Source organism: Phoca vitulina, unplaced genomic scaffold (genome assembly GCF_004348235.1).
Source record: "Phoca vitulina isolate PV1807 unplaced genomic scaffold, GSC_HSeal_1.0 scaffold7, whole genome shotgun sequence".
In the NCBI taxonomy this organism is placed as follows: Eukaryota; Metazoa; Chordata; class Mammalia; order Carnivora; family Phocidae; genus Phoca; species Phoca vitulina.
Genome location: NW_022589710.1, coordinates 48,060,074 through 48,082,446, shown reverse-complemented (window position 1 = coordinate 48,082,446; position 22,373 = coordinate 48,060,074). Strand labels below are relative to the sequence as shown.

Below are 22,373 nucleotides of genomic sequence, written 5' to 3'. Positions count from 1 at the left end.
TAAGTCTGCTCCTCAGTCCACTGGCCCAGCTGGCATGGTTTTCATGAACACAAAAGACAATCCTCTTTCCCACCCCACCCTCCCATCCTATCCCCATCACCAGGGTCAGATACTCAGAGCTTGCACACAGCTCAAAGAGGAGAAGGAATGGTTTAATACCCCTGCTCACCCCAATTTCTGGAACTCCACATCCATCTGCAGGGAGTCACTTACAACAAAAGTCCTGAACTGGGAAGAGTGATGTGAGTGGGTGGCTGTCTGATTTCTCGACCATGCCTATCTCCAGATCTTCCTCATTATTTCACCCTGGTGGCACCACCTCCAAACTTCCAACAGTATCTGGACATGTCTCGGAGTTGACCTCCCAGCCAAAGACACAGAACCAGGCTCTCACAGCCCATCTGGCCATATGATAGACCAAATCTGGGGCCTGGAGAGTCCCCACGAGGGGTCCTCCCATGGAAACTCCCAGCCTCTCCCTCAGTTTCGTTGAATGTACTTCCACATTGGCCCACCTGCCCCCCCCCCCCAGTCTGACTGCTCTGGAAGTATGTCTCATGGTGTTTATGAACATAGCCTCTGGAGTGAGGCACCCTGGGTTCAAATCATACAGCACTCCCAAGGGTGTACCCCTTGACCTCTCTACCCTCTGCTATCTGTAAAATGCAGCTCACAATGCCTACCACACAAGACTGCCATGAGAAATAAACACATTAACTGTTATGTTTTTTAATAAAGATTTTATTTATATGAGAGAGAGAGAGCATGAGCAGGGGGAGGGGCAGAGGCAGAGGGAGAAGCAGACTGCCTGCTGAGCAGGGAGCCTTATGAGGGACTGGATGCCAGGACCCTGGGATCATGACGTGAGCCGAAGGCAGACCCTTAACTGACAGAGCCATCCAGGCACCCTTAACTGTTGTATGTTAAACTCCCAGCACAGGCTAAGTAATTCTTCCACTGCAGTCAGTTCCCAACTTCCCAACTCAGTCCCACACACCACACTAGTTATGAATTTGCTTGCACTGAAACACAGCTCCCACTGCCTTCAAGAATGCTCCATCCAAGTAGAAGCTTTGAAAAGTAAGCAAAACAAAGGGAACATGAATTTCCCTTGTACCTTTCCTGAGGCATCTCCACCTTCCCTGTATGCGACCCTTATCTGTTAGAAACAAACCCACTTAATATAGAAAAGAGAGTCACTATGGAAGCCAAATTTCTTCCAATTCCTAGTCACACCCTTTCCACGGTTGTCACTGCCATTTTGCCACCAGCTCCCTTAATAATACCCTTCATTTGTAGAATGCCCCTCCCAATTCATCCCTCTCCCCAAGAAAGAAAAGCTGTGACTTAGGGGAAAGCCAGAGGGGTGGGCATCACGACAGTAACAGTGGTTCCTTCTGGGAGGTGGGACTGCAGGTGATCCTCATGTTCTTCTTTCTGCATTTATTTTACTGAATTTGGGGTTTCTCTCTCTTTTCTTTTTTCCCCCATGTACATGGCACATGTATTCCTTTTTTAAAATGAGAAAAAATGTAAAGCTATTTCAAAAAGTCCCCTTGTCTCTAGAAGGTAGTTCATGAAGGAGAATGAAGGAAGATGATACATTCTCATTCTGTCCTCAAGGACGAGGCAGAAGCGACCCAATGTAACAAGGCACCTGAATTATGGAAGCTGGGACAGGGGCATTCATCCATCCAGCAGGTGTTCACAGAGTGCTCACCCCATGTGAGGTGTCATGTGTGAACAAAACAGAGTCCCAGTCAGCCCTCGGGGTGATGAGGTCCTATTCAGGCAGACAGACAATACGCAAAATGAACATGCATATAATATGTCAGATGGTGTAAGGTGCTATGAAAATTAAGTCAGGGGATCGAGGGCTCAGAAGGATGTGCTATTCTGGAAGGGTAGTTGGGAGGGCTTGCTCAAAGAGGGTCATTTGTGCAGAGACCTGGGGAATGGAAACGGCTGAGGAAGCGGCCAGGACAAAGACATGGATGTTGGACTGGGCTTAGCAAGTTCAAAAGGCAGCATGAGCAAGGAGAATGAAAGGAGGAAAGGGTGGACAGGCGCTGGGGCCAGATCTGGTGGGGCTTTGCAGTCATCCTTGGGACTCTCCACTTCGGCGTACTCTGAGTGGCATGGGAAGTCACTGGAGAGTTTTGAGCAGAGTGACATAATTTGACTTTCATTTTAGAGGATCGTTCCAGCCTGCTATGTGGAGGAAAAAAAAATGCACAGAGTCCAGAGTGAAGGAGTAAAGACAGGAGGACACTGTAATAACCCAGGCAAGAGGTGGTGGCAGCAGTTTTACATGTGTAAGAAATATGGTCCTATTCTGGGTCCATTTTTAAGGGAGAGCCTACAGGCTTTACTGATAGCTTGAACTTGAGACATGAGAGCAAGAAAGGAGTCAACAACAATCCGAAGTGTGTTAGGTGTGAGTACTGGGAGGATGGAGTTGCCTACTTCTCAAACAGGAAGACTGGGTGGGGCAGGAGATAAAATTGAAGAATATTAAAGCACAGGAAGTTTGAGTTGAATTAGTATTTGACAGCAGGTAGAGATGATGGCCAAGCAGGGGGAAATTCAAATGTGAGTTGAAGGGAGAGGGTCAGGCCAGACCTAGAATTCCGAGAGCACTCAACTAGGTAGTATACCTACAACTCTTCGTTTAATATTCCAAACCCATCTATGGGGTGGGTGTGACTTTATTCCTGTTTTATAAAGGGCAAATCTGAGACTCTGAGAGGGGGTAGTCACTTGCCCAAAGTTTATACACACAGAACAGATTCACCTGCACTCAAACCTGGGTCAGTCTGATGCCAGAGCCCAGGATTCAGACCTAAGAAATCCAGATCATAATCACCAGGAGGCCAATTCAATGAACATGGCAGCCCATACCTGCCCCATTCAGTAAGCTGAGCCCCACCTCCTTACGAGATCTGTAATTGTTCTCGTTGCCTGAGCATCCATGGCATCCAGGCCCCAACATGACATCTAGCTCTTGTGCATGGGCTTCAGCCTTTATCTCTTGACTTGCCCCCAAGTCTCCAAGGACCTGAAATCAAGCTCTAAATGCGAGACTTCAGCACTGTAGTCTCACTGCCCCATCAGTTCCTGCCAGGCTCCTCCCTGGGCAGGACTGCAGCTGTCTGCTTCACATGTGGGAGGTAAAGGTAAGCCTGGAAATCCTGTGACCTTAACTGCAGGTGGCTCCTCCCTCTAGGGGAGCCTGGTCAAATCGTTTGACTGTTAAGCCTCCATTTCCTCAACTACCAGAAGGTGGGAGTTAGACAAGGATCTTTTAAGAGTCTGTGAAATACGCAGAAAGGCAAATTTTTCTTAAGCACTGATATCCTGCAGTGGAAAAAGCCTCGGATCCAGCAGTCCCTTTTTGAATCCTGTTCTGATACTTATGGCCTTGGGGAGCCATCAGCAATTTGGTCACTCCATCTTGTCCCTCCATCTCCAATATGAGGATGACAATACCAACCTTCCAGAGGTGTGAGCAGGACAGTCACATGGCACATGGTTACTCCCTATGTGCTCATTTACAAAACTCCTAAGAGCACACAGTGAACCCAAGGTCCCCACTCCACTTGGGGACTCCCTTTCCTCCACAGGACACATAAAATACTCTGCCATGTTCCACTCAGCCATCTGATGATTTCTCTCACCTCCTGCCTCAACCTACCCCATCCCCAAAACCCTGAGACCCTAACAGCTCACCTTTCCACTTAGCCCTGATCTCATTTCTTCAACTCCTGCTCCTAAGAAAACCCAGATCAAGGTATTAGGAAGGAGGAAAACAGAAAGAAAATCTCCTTGCCAGTCCCATCCATCACCAGATGGAGAAGCTTGCTATCAGCAGAATCCGACCAATGCAAAATAAAAATTACCACCATCATTAGTATCATGGCTATGGCTGCTGGAGACCAGGCAGAACCAAAGTGGTATAGAAAGGCGAGCAGAGCATGGATGAATCAACATGGATGTGGCATCAGACCACTTGGGTTCTAATCCTTAATACCAACTACAAGATGACCTCAGACAAGTCACTTGATTCTGAGCCATCCCCCAACAACAAAGATTATGTCATTACCTCTAATAAGATAAGGACACTTGGGCTCAGGTGCTGAGGGATCCACTTGACTAGTAAATAAGCAGCAGGGAGCTACCCTCAGTCTGCATGTGTGATCCCAAAACTCAGGCTTTTCCTCCACATCTTGATAACCAGAGCATTGCAGGCTTTCAAGTCAAACTACTGACCTCTCTGAGCTTTTATTTTTCTCATCTATAAAGTGAAGACACTGTTACCTGCCTCGTAAGCCATATCAGGAGGGTCTGAATAGTACAGGATAGCTCAGGCACAGTGCAGGCATGAAGCAGCCCCCCGTGACTTAGAGGTCTATTTGCACTGCTACCTCAGGGCTACTGCAGAACAAGAAACATTTGCATGGCCCAGGCAGTCCTGGAACACGGTAGGTCCTCCAAAGCCAAGTTTAAGCCAATGCCACATGGCTATGAATGACAAAGCTAATATTCAAACATGGCTCTTTTGCCCCAAGTCTACAGCTCACCCAAAAATCAGCTCAGAGCTGTTGAACAATCCTGAAACCTGAGAGCACCACGTCCCAGGCCCCTCCCCTCTATCCCTGCCCCACCGCTCTAGCTCAATTTCCAGCTACCCAAACAGATTCACACACAGGAGGAAAAATCACAAAGGCAGAAGAGCCCCCTTTTTGCCAGCTCAGGCGGATCCCCTAGTAAAACTTCTGCCTTCATTTCAGGGAACAGAAACAAAAAGCATCCTATTGACTTTGAGGCATAAAGCAAACTAATTCTCCAAACACAGTCCAGAGCATGTAACGGCCCAGTGAGGGCCAGCTAAGTATGATCAGAAACCAGCAAAGCAATTCTGAAGCCATCAGATCCCTGAGGAAATGATGATGTTGCCAAGGCACCTATCAATCAAAGCTGATCCTGGAGGAGCCGTGCACGTACACACTGCAAAAGGAATAAAAATTTCAAATCCATAAAGCATGAACTCGGGTTCCTGCACCTCAGGCTCTGCCTGGGAAACCACAAGACCCTTCAGAAGTATTTTGCAAGAAGCACCAACCCTCAGGCTTCCCTAAAATACTCTTAGCCTCTTTTCTTTGAAGAATGACAAAAACTGCAGGAGAACAATGTTGACAGATGAAGATTCACTTGGTCCTTTGTAGTTACCCCCTTGCTCTGCCTTTCCTCCTCCCTGCCCGTGTGCCAGGATGAGTCACAGACACCCACATGGACCATATTCTGGACTGGGCTCAATGATCCAGCTTGGTGGCTTCTGCTGAGATGTAGAGCCATGGCAGCCAGGCAGTGTCCTCCTTGCTCCTAATTCTGCCAAATCCAGTGACTTCTCCGTCCCACCTCTAGAGTTCTGCTCCTACTACAAAAGTCAACAAGCCACTCTTCTGCTCTAATATGTCCCATGCTCCCCCAGACACACACACTAAAGTCCTAATGCCTTTGTCTACTATCCCACAGCTACCAGCATCCACTCCAGCCCCCACTCATGGTGAAGCAGCCACATAGGTTAGGGTGGGCCACCTCTACCTGGTTTTAAGGCTGTCCTGTTACAACTGGTTCAGAGAGGAGCATGTGCCCTAAGTTGGTCCAATCAAAAGGAAGCCCAAGACTTTTGTTCAATGGCTAGGGGAAGAGAAGTTCTTTCTAGCTTTCAAGGGTGAGGTGTGCCCACATGAGCTTTAGAGCCACAGAGCTCTTTTACTACCATGGGTAGAGTCAGCCTGAGGCCCCAGCAAAATTGGGCACCCCTAGAGTGCACCATAGCTGAGGTCCATTCTCTAAACCTTGAGTTGCATAAACTCCATCCCCCAGAGTTCCCTCTATATTAAGCCAAATTGAGTTGGGATTCCCAATCAATTGTTAAGAGCTTGTCCTAACTGAAATACTTACTATTCCAGGTTCTTCAAAAATGAGCCAGAACATACCTCTCCAGCCCCATCTCTCACTTAGCCCTCTACCTATATGCTATAAAAGATCCATCTCCTGTGTACTGAGGATGAATTCATTTTCTTTCCTTTCCTTTCCTTTCCTTACGTGGTTTCCTTGGCCTGTCATCCTCTGTCCTTTTTCTCCATCTACTTTAAATTCCACCTTCTCGGTGAAGCCTTCCTCACACTCCCTTACCTGGCAGGAAGTAATCCTCTCCTCCATGAAAACCCACATGGTTCCTTCTAGTCCAGATCTAGGCCTTGTGCTGTGATTACATACATTCATAATGTCCTTCACCTGAAAATGTCAACCATTACCCTCTTCTGTGTCCCTAGCACCAGACATGATACCCCACCCCCTCCCCAGGCAAAGGAAGAACCCAGCAGACATTTGCAAAATTGAGCTTGTGGAAGCCTGCACCCCCCAGCTTGGTCTGTGAGTAATGTTGGCCTTCCAGAGGGCATTCCTCTCTCACTCCCTACCTCCCAAGCCTCCACAGAACCTCAGATATGCATATGAGAGATGAGAACATGGGGTACACTGTGGACAGGAATGGGGTAGGAGATCAGTAAAGGATCAGCAAATCAGACCTGTATTGCAACCTCCTTTATACACAGTATCCAAACTCAAGCAAGGTCACTGGAGTCCCTCTATCTAGCCCGCATGGGCTCCCTCTGTACCAGTCCTATCAAATCCACCCCCAACCACTGTCATGCAACTCTCCCTAGCTCAGCTCCCCAAGGTCCAGCCTCAGCTCTATCATCAACCACCTCTGTGTCCTTGGGCAAGTCACTTCACTGCTCCTGGCCCCCCTCTCTACAATGAAGAAGGTGAACCAGTCATGTGCTAAGGTTCCACCCACTCTCTGGGCTGCTAGGGTTCTGTTTAGGAGAATGGAATATCTCCTTTCCAAACCCCCCATTGGGAGAAACCCCAGACTAAATAAGGGCTAGGGTTTTTGCCACCCTTCAAACCTTCCTCTGTCCCTTCCTTATTTCCTGGGTGAAGGGACACATTTTTCTCCCAAGGGGTCTAACATGGTGCCTGCCTTAGGTGCCAAGGAGAGAGAGGCTCAACAATTCTTCCTTAAGACATAAGATCTAAGATGCCAAAATTTGCCAACTGCCTCATTACACCCAAAATCTAAATCTGGAAGCTCAACGGCATGAGAGGCTGCTGTGAAAAGTGCTCATGCTACATCTTTAAGTGAAAAATCAAAGCTAGTGTGAGAGCTTCCAAAATGTGATGTTGATGCCTAGCACAGAGTGGGCGCTCAATTAGTGCTTATTAAATGAGTGAATGAACTTTAAAAACAAAATAGCACACCCTGGATTGTGGATGCTTAGAAATTTAGCCGGAAAGACAGATATCAAAATTTTCCCACTAATTATTTCTGGAGGGGGGACTTACAGGTGATTTTTTTTATTTTTGTTTTTGTTATTTTCTAAATGTTCTATAACAAACATACATCATTCTGTAATAAGAAAATAATTAAGAAGATTTTATAAGGAGTTGAATGTAAAAAAAAAAAACAACACACACACACACATACAAAAAAAGAGAGTGTGACTGTCATCCAAACTCCACAACCCACACACTAGCCAACCTTCCTACCTCCCACACAACCCACCCCTTCTCCGAGAAAGCTTCCCTGCCTTCTCATTTCTGTCTCAATTCCAGGAATCTGGGGAAGGGCTTCAAGTGTTAGCCTCATCAGAGTCAGAGCCCAGGACTGAGGCAGCCCCCACCTCTCCAAGACCCAGAGAAAAGCAGATAAGAAGCTAGACTGCCCACTTCTGACGTTCCCCCCATACCAGAACCACCCTGTCAACCCCAGAAGAGACACAGAGCAGGGCACAGAGAGGCCTCTGTCTCATGGGGCACTCGTCTGCATGTACAGATTCGCTCACCTGTTGGTCAGGTCAGAAAGGAGGTTGAAGAAATGAATTCCCATGTCCTGGCAACCTTTAGAGGAATTTAATATTTTACCAATGCCTTATGAATGCATCTCTTTTCTCTTCACACATCTTCCTGCCTCTCCCTCGTGACTCTAGACCAAGTCCGTCACCTGAGTCCCTATACTTCCTCCTACCTCTACTCACATCTGCTCAGTGCAGATCAGCTCAGGGTGGGCCGGAGGACCCCACAAGGCAAGGGCAGAGGAGACCTCAGGTGAACACGTCGTGGGTGTTCAGGGAGACACCGGACAGAGGAGGACAGGGGAACTGCAGGTGACCAGCATCTCACTAATTAGCAACAGGTGGGGCTGAAAGGTGGGGGAGATGGAGTCAGAGGGTAAGCATTCCCTATGGGCTTGTGGGCCAACAGACCTAGAAGGCCGGCCTGGTGGCTCTTGCCAGAGGGAAAAAAAGCAGAGACTGCTCATGACACAGAGGGGCAGCCATGCCCCAGAGAGGTCCTTTGCTCACCCAGGTTCTCCCTGACCCAGAGCAAGCAGGCCTGTGGGCTCTGGGGGAATTGCTCCTGTCAGCCACTCTTTGTGATTAGCACTGCCCAACAGGTGAGATCCAAGCAGCCCAGACGGGGCAGGCTGCAGAGGCTCCACCTTCTGTAAACTTAACCTCTCAAAGCTTTGGTGTCCTCACCTGCAGAAAGGGGATAAGAATTCCTACTTGTCTTTGTTGTGGGTATTCAGTGACATAACATTGGTCAAGCATTTTGCACGAAGCTTGGCATCTAGAGCTCCATACATGGCCAGAATTACCAGCATTTTCTTAATTTCTCTGGTTTTTCCTCACCCCCACCTCATCCTTCAGCTCTCAGAACAAGTACCAGTTCTTCTCACTCTGAGGGGGGATGTTCGGCGATGGGGGAGGGGGGCGACAGACAGACCTCAGTTGTCTTTCCAGCCTGGGCACTTCTCTGTGCCTCAGTTTCTTCATCTGCAACAAGACAACGATAATAACAGTATCCCTCTTCCAAGACTAAGTGTAAAGATTAAGTGAGGGGATATGGGTGATGCGCTTACAATAGGGCCTATCTATAGTGAGCACTCAATGTTAGCTCTCATTTCCTCCATGCCATCATTCTACTTAAGGCTCCATAATTCTCAGAGCCCCCCCTACTTTTCCTTCAGAGCACTCATCATAATTAATAATTATATATTTCTTGCTGTTGTTTAATACTCTCCCCTCCACCCAAGTGTAAGCCCCATCAGGGATCAGCCAAGTGTCTCTCTTGATTGTGGCTGTATTCCCAGCACCTGGTACAGTGCCTGGATACAGTAGGTGTTTAATAAATATCTGTTGGATGAATAAATGCATGAATAGATGAATAGAATATTAGTGTTGGCATGGATGAACACCAAGGTCCCTTCCAGCTCTAAGAGTCTATGACTATTCTCTATTTTTTGACAGCTTTGGAAGAAAAGTTTAAAATGAGCCCCAGAGAAGCTGTTTCACCGATCCCCGGGGAAGGCTCAGGATGGTTGCTGCTGACAGACTTCCAAACACTCAAGTTGTGCAGAGATTTACTCTGATTTTTTTAAAACCTGAGGGGGGAGCCTGGTGAATTTCCAGGTTGGGATCATCCGCTCCTCCCTCGGAGCCGCTGCACCCAGGGCACTAAACACAGCTCTGCACTAGGTAGCGGGGACCCCAGCGAGGTGACAAGCCTTCCCATGTGAGTAGTGGACAGCCGGTCTTGAGCAACAAAGGCCAAATCTCACCAAGCAACAGGCAACCACAGCAGACCCTGTCCTCACCTATTTGCCCTCCAAAGAGAGAGGGCTTCACAAGTACTGGCATGGAACACAGGGGGCTCTGAGGCTGGCCCTGTATGTCACGCTTTCACCCGGCCACAGAAAGTACTTGCTTTTAATGCAGATTCCTGGGCCCCCCGACCTAACTCCGATGTGCAGTGGGCCTGAGAATATGCATTTTGTAAGAGCTCTCCAGACGTTTTGATGCATACCAAAGTCTGAAAGATGCTATTCTAAATGAGAAGGAAACCGATCACAGTCAGCCCTGCCCCCACCGGGTCCTGGGTGTGTATAATCGATTATTTCCGCAGTTGCAACATAACTCTGGAAACACCTGCCAACACCCGCTTCGTAGCAGAGACTGTTCTGAACCACTGGTTTGCAAGCCTGATGGAATCACCCAGGCAGCTTTAAAATATACTGATGCCAGGGTCTTACCGCTAACTATTCTGATTTAATTCGTATGAGGCGCAACACAGGTTTGGGATTTAACATGGTGATTCCAATATGCAGCAAAGTTTGAGAACCACTGCTCTAACTTAACCCTCACCACCCAGCTCACTGTGCAGGCTCCAAGCACCACGAGCACCCCAGAACAGCCTCCGCCCGACCGGACGCCCGCCTGAGCTGCCACGGGCCGAGAAAGGAAGGGACGGTGGGGGTCACACGGCAAGACCCTGGACATTTCTGGGGCACATGATCTGGTCAGAGCATCCGTCCTAAAGGCCCCACGTGTTTACCTCCCAGAAGTTACAGGTGACTTGCTGAGCAGGTACTGTGTCCTCGGTGTGTACGAGGCAACGCAGCACAGCTCCAGAGTCCTCTTTACTAAAGTGGGACCTCAGCTTTTAACCCAGCACCATTCACCAACTCTGCGACCACACGCCAAGTTCATCTCGCCAGGCCTCACTTTCCTCGTCTGTAAAATGGGAATAACATTCCCTGACACTCTGTCACCGCTGCCTCACAACCTACGTGCGAGGCGCTTGATGCGGCTGCTGGCACACGGTAACGGCTCGATCCGTCTGAGCCAACGATAGAGTGTCAAATGGTCCTGTTTGTTGCCTATCAGATGCTTCACTCTTTTCTCTTTTTTTCCTTTACGGGAGCTTGGACCCTTGGCAGCTGTTCTGCCAACCTCAGATACTTTCTACTCCTCTGGGGCCCCCTTCCTTGCCATGCTTTGCCAGTTCTTTGCTCTTGAATTTGCCACTTAACTTGCCTGAGACTCAGTTTCCTCAGCTCTAAAGTGGGGGCATAAAAGCACTAATCCCATGTTTACTGAAAGAACTGGTGAGCTGCGCTATGCAGAGTGCCAACACGAGGCCGGGCACAGGGCAGCTCAACAAAGCAAAGAGGCCGGGGAAGGTGAAGAATCATCCTTTGTCCTCCTTGAACTGAAGTTCGGCAAAGAGCGCTCTCTATCTGCTCTGGGGGCTTGTGGGTAGAAAAGATGCCACCTAAAGGCTCCTAAAGGAGATGGGAATTCCAAATTTGGAGCCAGGGGAAGAGGCAGCCCCAGCTCCCCTCCACCCCCCTGGGGCAACGCTGCAGAATGCTGACTCCAGCCTGGGGCCCCTCTTACCAGCTCCCCATCCTCCTCACTCCATTTAGCTCTAGCAATCCAATTCCCTTTCCTCCACCCGGAAATCGATGTTTAATTAACACATTATTGGAAAAATAAACAGAGTCTTCAATGGGACTGCAATGAAGCTAATGCAGCTCAGCCTGGGGGACTCAGACCAACCCCTTGGTCAGAAAAGTGCTCTTCTCTTCCCTCCCTCTGAACCAAGAAAAAGTTCTTCCTTTCTCCATGGAGTCCTCCAGCCTGCAGAATCCATATTCTTCCCTCTGTGTATTCCCCTCCCTGGCTCTAGGCAGTGAGACCACTCATTCCTTCTTACCCTTGACCTGATGACATGGACACAGAGGGGAGAGGTGGGATTTGGTGTCAGTACACATATCACTATTCCATGTGGGAAAGAGGCACCTTCTTCTGGATGCCCCCAGCCTCTACCTATGAAGTTGTGGATGAGCCACCTCCCCCCTGCTCTCCTGACTCATCCAACTGAAGGGTCAGCTGCTGTCTTGCCCTGACTGACTAGGATGATGTGCCCTCGATGCCCCATCCAGTCCTCGGCCTCGAGAGCTGATCTGAAGACCTCCCCTCCTCTAGTCCCCATTTTAGATGTTCTAACTGCTGCCCCCTCTCCTCCAGGGTTCAGGGTGGGAAGCAGTGCAAGTTCTCAGAAAGAGCATGAATCCTAGAGTCAGACAAAAGGTCTGTTTGTTCTCACTGTCTGATCTTAGACAAGCTATTTAACCCCATTGGTTTCCTTGTCAGACAAATGAGAATACCACCTATCTAAAACAAATATGGCAGAACACCATGCTTTGCTAACAGCAGGTGCTAGATGACAGTCCATTCGCCAGACTTTCCCATGGAGGTCCAGGCCTTTCTGCGGGGGCCATGGGGAGTGTGGCCTCATCAAGGTTCAGGGCCATGGAATAAAGCAGAGGTAAATACATTGCAGGTTCTCTGCCTTCTGCCAACTCACCACCATCCCAAACAACCTAAACTCATTTTTCTGACAAGGTGCCTGAAGCAAGGAAGAAAGTAACAAACACCACAGGGAACAGAGTTTCCAAGTGCCATCAAAAAGACCACGGTTGCAAGGCTAGCATTGTCCTCTCCCCAAGCCTAAAGTGCCTCGGACTGGCAGCAACATCTTCAGCATGTCCCAGAGTTGTGGGTCAGACTGCCCGGCAAGTGGGTCAGCTCTCAGAATCACGTTCCCAGACTTGGGGAACTGAAGGACAGGCCCACAGAGGTGGTGTGACACAGTAGTTAAGACCAGAGGCTTCAGAGCCAGCCCCACTGAGTCTGAATCATGACCATTGCCATTCCTACCTGCAGGACCTTGGACATATTATTTAACCTCTATAGGCCAGAGCTGGTGGAGGGGGGGGTGTTGTAATACAGAAATGAAAATAGCACCTACCTCATAAGGTAGATAATGCATGTCAGGGGCTTAGCATAGTATCTGGTGCACAGTAAGACTCAAACGTTGGCTAGTGGTAATGTAGTAAGACTAGTGAGGTTAGTAGTAATGGTGATGTTGATAGTAAAACTAGTCAAAAGATTCAGGTCTTCATCCTTGAAAAATGGGGACAAGTGGAAGTATCTCTGGGGAAAGGCTCTACTCACAGTCACCTTCCTCCCTAGAACTGGATTTCCCCCTCTTGCATTCCCCTTTCCTCTCTGTACGCATGAACAGAAAGTGGGTGATGCCATTTCAAAGAAAGATGACTATATATTTTATCATCCAAACCAGGCCACTTTTGAGAGTTAATAGGTACACTATGACAAAGGCCTAGACGGGAACTGTCTCTGCAAACCGGGGCATCTGGTCACTCCATCTCAAGGTCCCACAGAAAGAGCTTCATGCCCTGTCCCAGGTCCTAGCACAAGGTAAGTCTTCCCTGGCTCTCAGAATCTACTTTACTCTGGCCTCTGTTCCCCCACTGCCCTGACCCCCTCAACACACACACACACACACACACACACACACACACACACACACAAAATTATCTAGGATGTCTAACCCCTCCCCAATTCAAGGTCAAGGCCAACCCTAGGGGAGAGCAGAGGGACTTGGGCAGGGGCCCTTCACCCACAATTCATGACCTCATGCTCCCCAGCCAGCCTCTGGACACAGAAATCAAACACACTGAGGTTAAGGTCTGAGCCCATGCGTCCCTTTCTTGAGAAACAATGGCTAAGCCAGTCTAGGAGAAGCACACACGCTCTCAAGGCTATCAGGACCCAGAGACCAGCTGCTTGGACTTCTGAATGGAGCCCCTGCTACATCTAAGAGTAATCTTAATGGGCAGCGCTACATGGGATTGAAAACCCGGAGCATGCTACTGCGGTCTCTTCCTCCAGCACAATTAGGGGATGACCCTGACCAGCACTCAGGGACTCCAGTGACCTTGGAGTATAGGCCACCAGTCTTCCTCCAGTCTCTCTCTACTCTGCCAGAGTCAAGTCTGCCCTCTGTAAAGGCACACGTAACCCACCCACCTCACCAAGACCCACTCCTCTGATGGAGGAAGGAGGAGAACTACGAGGGGCCCTCAGGCAGCCACCAGCACAATACCCTTTGGGAAAGGACACACATCCCACAAGGCAACATGATGCTGTGCAAAGAGCACTACCTGGGCAGCAGGAAACCTGGATTCCGGCTTTGTCTCTGGGTCAGATTTGCCATATGACTTTGGACAAGCCACTTAATCTCTCTACACCTCAGTTTTCTCATCTGTATTTGAGGGCACTGAATGAAATGATGGCTCATCTCCCTTTTACCTCTAACAGTATAACACAAGGGTCATGAACTTGGGCTCTGGAAAAAGACAGATCTGAGTTCAAATCCTTGATCTGCCACTTTACTAGTTTACTTTGTGTAAGTCTAAGCCTCAATCTCCTCCTCTGTTCAAGGCAGATAATAAGAATACACTGCATTGTGCTGTTTGGAGAATTAAATGAGATAATAAATGTTTACAAAAAAAAAAAAAAACATCTTCATGCAGAACTTGAAATATATTAAGATCCTCCAAAATGGCAGCTATATCACTACTCTTACTAGTACCACTATGATGATGATGACTAATATTACAGGGATCGTGAAGGAGGCAGAGTCCCTCTGAGTCAGGCATGGAGACCTTTCTCAATCAGGAAGTTGCACACTTTCCAATCCCTCCAGCAGATCTGGGACTTGCAGGGAGGGATAAGACAGCCAGAGACAAAGTTCAACTTTCCCAGAAGACAGGTCCAAGGTGCTAGAGAAGAAAAGAGAACCCCAACACCAAACCCATATGGTTCTTTCCTCCAATCAACAAATATTTGTTGAGCACCTACTATGTGGCTGGAAGTGTCCTAGGCACTGAGAACGCTATAATGAACAAAAACAAAGTCCCTGAGCTCCTGGAGCTTGTAATATAGAGGAGACAAGATCACCTTAACCCTTCAATACATAATGTAGTATTAGGTAGTGATTAGCTGATTGGAATTAAAGGCAGGATAACGGGCTGGAAAGTGGCAGTGGTGGGTTTGGAGGGCTATTTTAGAAAGCCAGTCAGGATAGTCATCTCTGAGCAGGTATCATTTGCGCAGGGGCCTGCAGGAAGAGGCTGGGAGCAGGCCCCACGCAGAGCCCCTGCTGGAGCCCAGGACTGCCACCTGTGGCTGGCCCAGCCGCAGGGCCTCACTTAGCCAACTGCAGAGCAACCGGGGCTGGACCTCAAGGATCAGAGCTGCAGCTCAGCCATCTACCCCTGCAGGTGCGTGCCTGGGGGAGACCAGGCCTGATTCACAGCGGGCGGACTAACGTACCAAGCAGGTGTATTTCTAGGAGGCAAGCTTTGGAAGGGACACTTCTACTTCTGCAAGTCCCCCACTCACACATAAGGGTCTTGTAAGGAGAAGGGAGGGGGGAATCCCAAGAATATTCTCTTCTCCAGTTTTGGGCACAAAAATTTGCCCCTGAGGCATCCTACTCCCTATTTCTCCCCTTTCTCTGGCAATGACGTAACCCTTTCTCCCTAACTCCTCAAGGTCAGCCCCGGAAAGGGAGAGGGACGTCAGAAACAGAGGACAATCAGCATTTTGCTCTGGGGATTTTTTTTTTCTTTCAGGCAAAATGTTTGCCAATTTCCTTTATAATTGCCTAAAGAGGGACACACCTTTAGCCAAAGGAGACGGAAAATGGCGTCTGGTAGTGAAGGCAGCCGAACCCTGAGCACTGGAGCACTGAGGCTCGGCTGCTTTCCCGGCCCAGGGCGATTTCAGCTCCTGGGGGGCTGTAGCCTCCACCAAGGCCCAGCTGCCCAAGGGTGGCCAGTGCTGGGAGGGCAAGGCTGTCCTCCCAGCTCTGCCTGGGGCTCGGGAGGTGGCAGGGGAAACCCTCAATTTTGCCCACCTCTCCCCCTTCAGTCTGCACCCGCCCACCAGTCATCCACGAGCACCCCCGCCCACAGGCTGGCTTGGGGACGCGGGGACCTCATGTGACGCTTCCGCCGGAGACCCGAGCGGCTTCTCCCCCTCCACCCCCTTCTCAGCTACCCTGAACACTCCAATGCCCTCTGTCTGAACACCCCCGCTTTTTGCCCTCCCCTCCCCAAGGGGAAGTCAGCTTCCCTTCCCTGGCACCCCCGCACCTCTCCAGAGCCCCGCGCACAGCCACAGCCAACAATCGCACTCCCACGGCACAAACAGGCAGGCAGCCTCCTGCGTGACCCGCACACATGGTATTGACCCTCCCATGTGGTCCAACTGGAGGCACACCGGTGTTTGACAGAACACAAACACCCTTCCAGCCCCCTCCCAAAAGGCAACACAAAGGCCACCAAGAATTTCAAGACCAGGCAACATCGGACATCAGAGTGAGAGCAGGGTAGGACAAAGACATCATTCCATCCTCGCAAGGAACGACGACAACTCGGGGACATTCTGCAGTGCCCTCTGGCTTGACACAGCCCACTGAGCAGAGCTGTGTGTGGTGGCGTGTGTGAGAGAGCATGCATATGTGTGGTGTGGGGGTGGTGTCTGTCTCTATGTCCAGGCAGCAAATCTCCCCCGAGGTAACCCAGTCCAGACTCCGCTTTCCCCGTAACCTTCCTCCAGTGTGCCGCAAACGCATATTACACGGATGGTTAAATTGGATCATTATCACTGGGTGCTTATTTGGCAAAAAAAAAAAAAAACACCATTAATGTCATCTACCCCCACTCCAATCCCCTTCTCAAGAAGTCCCCTCCCCCAAAGACTCTCCAACATGCTAATCCCATGAACTGCGACACACCACAGCTTTCGGGAGAAAATAATGGCGAGGAGAAAGAAGAGAGCGGTGTGGGGAGAAGACGTGGATAGCGTTACTGCATTGCCCGTATGAAGATGGGTGGAAAGGAGCCATGGTGGAGGTAGGGGCGGGGAGAGCCACGGAGGGGACTGAAACCAAACGAAATCAAGTCCTTGGTCGCCTGTGTCCGTGCTAGAGTGCGTGTGTGCAAGAGCTTGTGCAAGTGCGTGTGTAGATGTGCCGACTTAGCCCTCCTATCAGAAGGCTGCATCCGTGTGGCATGTAGGAAAGGCCATCGCACCACTGTTGTGTTGCAAAAAAAAAAAAAAAAAAAAGGGAAGAAAGAAAGAAAAGAAAAGAAAAGAAAAAAGAGCCGCAGAGCCATCAGAATCAGAATTTTCTCATGGAGATGGAAAGGGCTAGAGGAAAGGGGGAGGGGGCCATGGGGTAGGGGAGAGCGGTGCGTGGCAATGGAAGGCAAGAGCATGGTAGAATTGGGGGAGGATGGGGGGGACATTGGTGGTGGGGTGGAAGACACTGCACGAGCACCTGAGACACAAACGCACACAATACCCAAACGCTAAGCCCACTGCTTCACTGTTCATCTAAGACTGACAACCTGTCCCCCATCTCCCGCTGCCTCTCTGTGCCCCCAAAGCTGGTGCGGGTGGATTTCTCTATCTCAGTTTTGCAGCAGTGAGGGCTAATTACAACCAAGCCCCCTTACCGAATTAACCCCTCCCCTCCCTCTCTTTTTCGCTCTAAAAGGCCAATTGAAGAATAATGTGTTTTTAGAGATAATGGATTTTTTTTTCCCAAGGAGCGAGAGAAAGGGGGATGCAGGACAGAAATTCTGCAAACCGGTGACTTCCGACCTCACCTCCGTCTCCCCTCATGTCTCCATTCGCTGTAGCATCTCATCTACCATTTCCCAACTGTCCCCTTGTCCCCCACCACCCAAAAGAAAAGACCTTCCTACCATGCACATCGACAAACACATCAACCGCCACCCAATCTCAGTAGCCGATCTCAAAACCCCAAGCATCAATCCACCTCAATACATTCTTTCCCTTATATAAGCAGCAAATCATCAACATATTCAGTAGAAACGCAGCATTAAAAAGAAATTAACCAAAAAAAGAGGCCAGACCCCCGTCAAACCCCCAATAATTATTAGCAGGGAGCTACCAGAGAAGCAAAGAGGTAGTTGTCTCTCAAAATCTAGAATCCCTTTGATTTCTGGCCCCGTCGTCTTAAGAAGCAATTTTTTAAATCATTATTTCACTAGAAAGGGCCGGAAAGCTCCAGAAAAGGGCATTCGCACTGTCCGGTTGTTTTAAAAAAAAATATTAACCCAGCCCTGTTGCTCACTTTAATAGCGAACTTCCAGCATCCAGCCTTTTCCCCCTCTTCCAGAAGGAAGACTGGCTCGCAGGATGAACCCCAGGCTGCAGAAAATGGGCCAAGAGCCCTTGCTCTCCACTCCCCAACCAAAAAAAAAAAAAAAAAAAATCAAACAATAGGAATATCTCTGCACAACCAGCACCCGTCTGAAATATCGTTTGCCCCAATATCACATAGGCAGATTAAGCTAGAAGATTAAAAAAAAAAAAATACCAGCCTTGTTATGTCTTTCTCCCCTCCATCCCTCCGCCACGTACCCAGTAGCCCTTAGGTAAACTTGCCCATCATAACCAGCGGGACCATTTTAACTCGAAAGGCGATGCAGAAGCCCTTGAACGATGAAGGAGGCTCTACTCCACAACAGCAAATTCATAAAGGGCTAGTTCTTCAGGTTCGCCGGACCTAACCTCCAGGTGCCCCCAGATAGACTATCCCAGGCACAGAGTCACCCAGTGCGCTGGGAGTTCAAATTTCCATTGGAACCTTCATCACAAAGGCAAACGGTCATCTGACCCCTGAAACTACACTGTCCTCCAGGTGTGACAAGGAGTGCCCCTCTTGCTCCCAGGGCCATCCACAGGACCCAGGGCAGAGAAAGAATTAAGAATGTTGAGGTGGATCGGTCTGGTAAAAGGAAACTCTCTCCCCAAGCGGGAGTGACCGGAGGAAGCGGGGAGAGGTCAGCTCCTACTCTCCCACTTCTCCTAGGTGGTCTGACTGTGTCTCGCTCCATCCTAGCCTAGCTCTCAATGATCTCTGACCTTTGCATTTAAAAAAAAAAATTAAAAATAATGATCAGGGGAAAAGAATCCTACCTTACCTAAAGCCCAATAAGAGTTAGCAAAAATATAATTTTCTCACTACATGATGCTATTTCTACATCCAGATCAAAAGAGAAGGCATTTAATGGAGGGAGGAAGAAATTTATTTTTTTTAACAAGTAATCACAGGGGAAGTCACCTGCAAAGCAGCCGAGCCCATAGGTTGGTATTACATCACTGGCCTAGGAAGGGATGGGGGGTGGGGGGAGGACAGATTATTTTTCCCTTGTCATCAGGATGATGTTTCTAAAGCAGTTAAGTTTCATGGTTAAAAAAGAGAGAGGAAAGAGCCAAAACTCTGGGTACAACACAATGCCTTGAAAAAAAAAAAATACATCGAGCCAGCCTTTAAGGTCACTGAGAGCTTGCAAAACCCACAGTGCTTACACAGAGTGGAAGTTTTCAGGCAAGCCTGCTACTAAATCATTAATATAAATAAATGGAAGGCAGAGGAGGAAGATTCCCTTGTAACAGATCCAAACAGGAGCGCACACGCGCACGCACACGCGCACACACACACACACACACTCCCTTTTCACCTTCTCTGATTATGCCCACCTTCACAAGAAGATAGCACGAGTCCAACCTGAATCTTCAGACTCAAGAACCACCTCCTCACACCCCTTCTTAAAAAAAAAAAAAATCTTACTTACACACACACATACACACACACACACACACACACACCTCAATTCCTCAACAGCTAGGGAAATCCCTGTCTCAATTCAATTTTGTCTTATGATCCTCAGAGTGTCTCTTCTCTTTCTCATTTGAACCAGTCCTTTCCCCAGAAAAAAAAGATAATTAGAGGGAAAGTAGCTACAAAATGCCAAAAAACTATCTGCCCAAAATGAAGTGATGGGCATACATGCTTTCAGACTAATAATCCAAGCTAATAGGAGAAAGACTTAAAAAAAAAAAAAAAAGATTAAAAAACCTAAAACATTCTCTGACTTTTCCAACATCTGGAGCGAGAGGACTCAACTTCCAGGAGCAACTGAAGGAAAAGAAAGGCAGTTGAAAAGCCATTCCCATGGTCAGCCGAGGCTCTCGGATCCAGCATCCAAAAAAAAAATCTAGGTTGGTCGCTCCCAACTGAAAACTTCTACCCTCTCAGGAGCAACCTCTTCCCAGAACGAACAAGAACCTTGAGTTGTTTCAAACCCTGCCTGCCTTCCTTTCCCCCCAAACCTTACCTTTCCAGTTGAACAGAAGATTTGGGATCTGTTTGTTTGTTTGATGCTTAATCAACTGACTTTGCTGGGTATGTTTCCTCTTTGGGAAGGTTCAAATTCCAGAATCTTTCTCTCTCCTTTTCCTTTTCTCTCTCTCTCTCTGGGAGGGAGTGGCGGGGAAGAAGGGAGGGGGGTGGCGGAGGTGTGAAAAGCAGGTCCGCGGTGGCTCTAGACGCTGGCGGCTGCGAGAGAGGGGAGGACACGCTCGCCTCTCCCTCTCAAGGAGTTGGATGCAAGAGGAGATGTGTAGGGCTGAGCTCGGAGCCTGAGACTGCCGGGAAGCCCAGGAATTTCACGCACTCCAGAGCCAGCCCCTCCCTCTCCCACACAGACCCCGGCATTTAAAGAGACAGCCAGGCTGCCTGGCTCAGGGCTTCACCTCTTCCCTGACTGTTTTGCAAACAGCCGAGAAGATATCGTCAGGGAGGGGCACTGTGCAGCCCCCTATGACTAAGAGGCAGTGTCAGGAGCTCAGTTCTCCCCCGACCCCAGCCTGAGGAAGGTCCTTTACCAGAACCGGGGCGGGCATTGAAATAAAGACAAAATCCTCATTTACAGCTTCCGTAGACTAAGCCACATGCTGAAGACACATGTGTCTCATTGCAGCCAGGAAGTGGAGAGGAGCCTGACCTAGAAGTGTGCCTCAGTTTCCCCAAGTAGCCACTCCTTGCGAAATCAGGGCAATCCTTGAGCTTCTGGTGGAGGCTAGGGCTGTAACTAGGGCACAAAGTCATTCCTTCAACAAGCATTTTGAATGCCTGCTTAGGATGAGGCACAGTGCCTAGGACAAGGTCTGGGGACATAGAAACGAAGGTGACAAACTGGGCTTCCCATCCAAGGGCGCTAGCTACAAAGACAGATGGAGGCTTAGCCAACTGCATCCACACGGGCTTCGAGCTGAGAGAGACAGAGGCAGGGGGCTAGTGCTGTGGTGGGTCAGGCGGACAGCTCCCTTCCGTGGCTCACAACCTGAGCTCCGGGCCTAGATATTTCCACTGCACTCCCCCAAACCCTTTGAAATTCATAGCCAGTTTTGCTGAATTAGTCTGTGTCTGCGGAAACATTTCCGCATTCGAGCCTAAACAAGAGATGACAGTCGGTGGCACCAAACACAAGGTTTTGTTCAGCATCAGGCCCTGGTGCTTCACCAGGGAAAAGAGCCCCACCCCCCTTTCTTCTCCAACCTCCCCTTTCTAAGGGCTCCAGGGCACATCCTTCCTCTGGCCAGTGCCAATGGCAGGAATAGCCACTAACAACTGTTGAGCACTTACCACGTGCAGTCACATGGGTCAACTCATTCCGTCCACTGAGACTGGTGCTATTTGACAGTTGTCCATCTTACAGTTGAGGAAATCAGAGCTTTAGGGAGGCTCTCCAAGGTCACACAGCCAGAAATAACCAGAATGAATTTGAACTTGGGTCTAGCTGACTCCAGAGCCTGCCTGCTTAGCCACGGTGCTATATCGCCTCCCTTCTATGGAGGGTAGTTCTTAAATTTCTGCTCTTTCCTGGACATTCTTCTAGCCATCCCAGCACTTACCCAACCCAGCAAACTTGGATAGCACATGTACCATGCATTGTGCTAACCCGAAACAAAATGAGTAAGACAAGGTCCCTGCCCCAAGGAGTCCACGCTGCATTGGTGGAAGACAAACATGTGTTTCTATAAAGCAAGGGATCAACAGCAGTCATGAAGCAACATAAAGGAAGCTGTTCGGGACTGTCAAGAAGCAAGTGATAAATTCTGATTTGGAAATGGGGGATATTAAGGCATGTGTGGTGGGCTAAAGTGGCATTTGGGCTGGGCTTGAACAGATACATGCAATACCAGCATTCCTAGCCAACTTTTCAGACTGTTTTACCTTTTAGATCATAGTCTTACTTTTTTATGTTTCTTTGGGTCCCCCATCTTCAACACCACCATGGTATTCGGCACCCAATAGGAATACAAACAAACATGCCTTAATGGATTAATTTCATGCATGACACGTCACCTTCTGCCTGTTTATGCCAGACCTGAACAGCCCTAGCCAGCTGATCTATATCCTCCTTACCTCACCTTTCTTAAAGTCCATGTTCCTTATTTGTTCTCGGAACACAGAAGGGAAATTCAAAGAACACAGTGCATGGGGTTGGGCAAGCTGTCTGGAGCTCCAGGGAGAAGAACCATATAAAGAAACCGCCATGATCCAGCAGGATGTTGGGAACAACTGTACACTCACTTTTGGGAACAGCAGGAAGAGACTTAAGGGACCCCACGGGGACATGAGGGCATAAGCCCAAAGGGAAAGCCTGAGGGCTCACTGCCTTGAGATGTCAGCTCCCATCA

At 49.0% G+C, this 22,373-nt stretch overlaps 1 protein-coding gene across 13 annotated transcripts in view; it reads right to left on the bottom strand.

Annotated features, from left to right (window-relative positions):
- NRXN3 (neurexin 3) overlaps nucleotides 1-20,324 on the bottom strand; it is a 1,527,623-nt gene extending 1,507,299 nt beyond the window's left edge. For 11 of the 13 annotated variants that reach the window (XM_032406089.1, XM_032406090.1, XM_032406055.1 and 8 more), the window contains exon 1: nucleotides 20,006-20,324. The gene's annotated coding sequence lies outside the window, so the exon portion shown is untranslated. Of the gene's footprint in view, nucleotides 1-17,955; nucleotides 18,048-18,245; nucleotides 18,825-20,005 lie in introns of those variants that run through there. The other 2 variants (XM_032406059.1, XM_032406056.1) reach the window with 2 other exon arrangements.
- Between the last annotated feature and the right edge of the window lie 2,049 nt (nucleotides 20,325-22,373).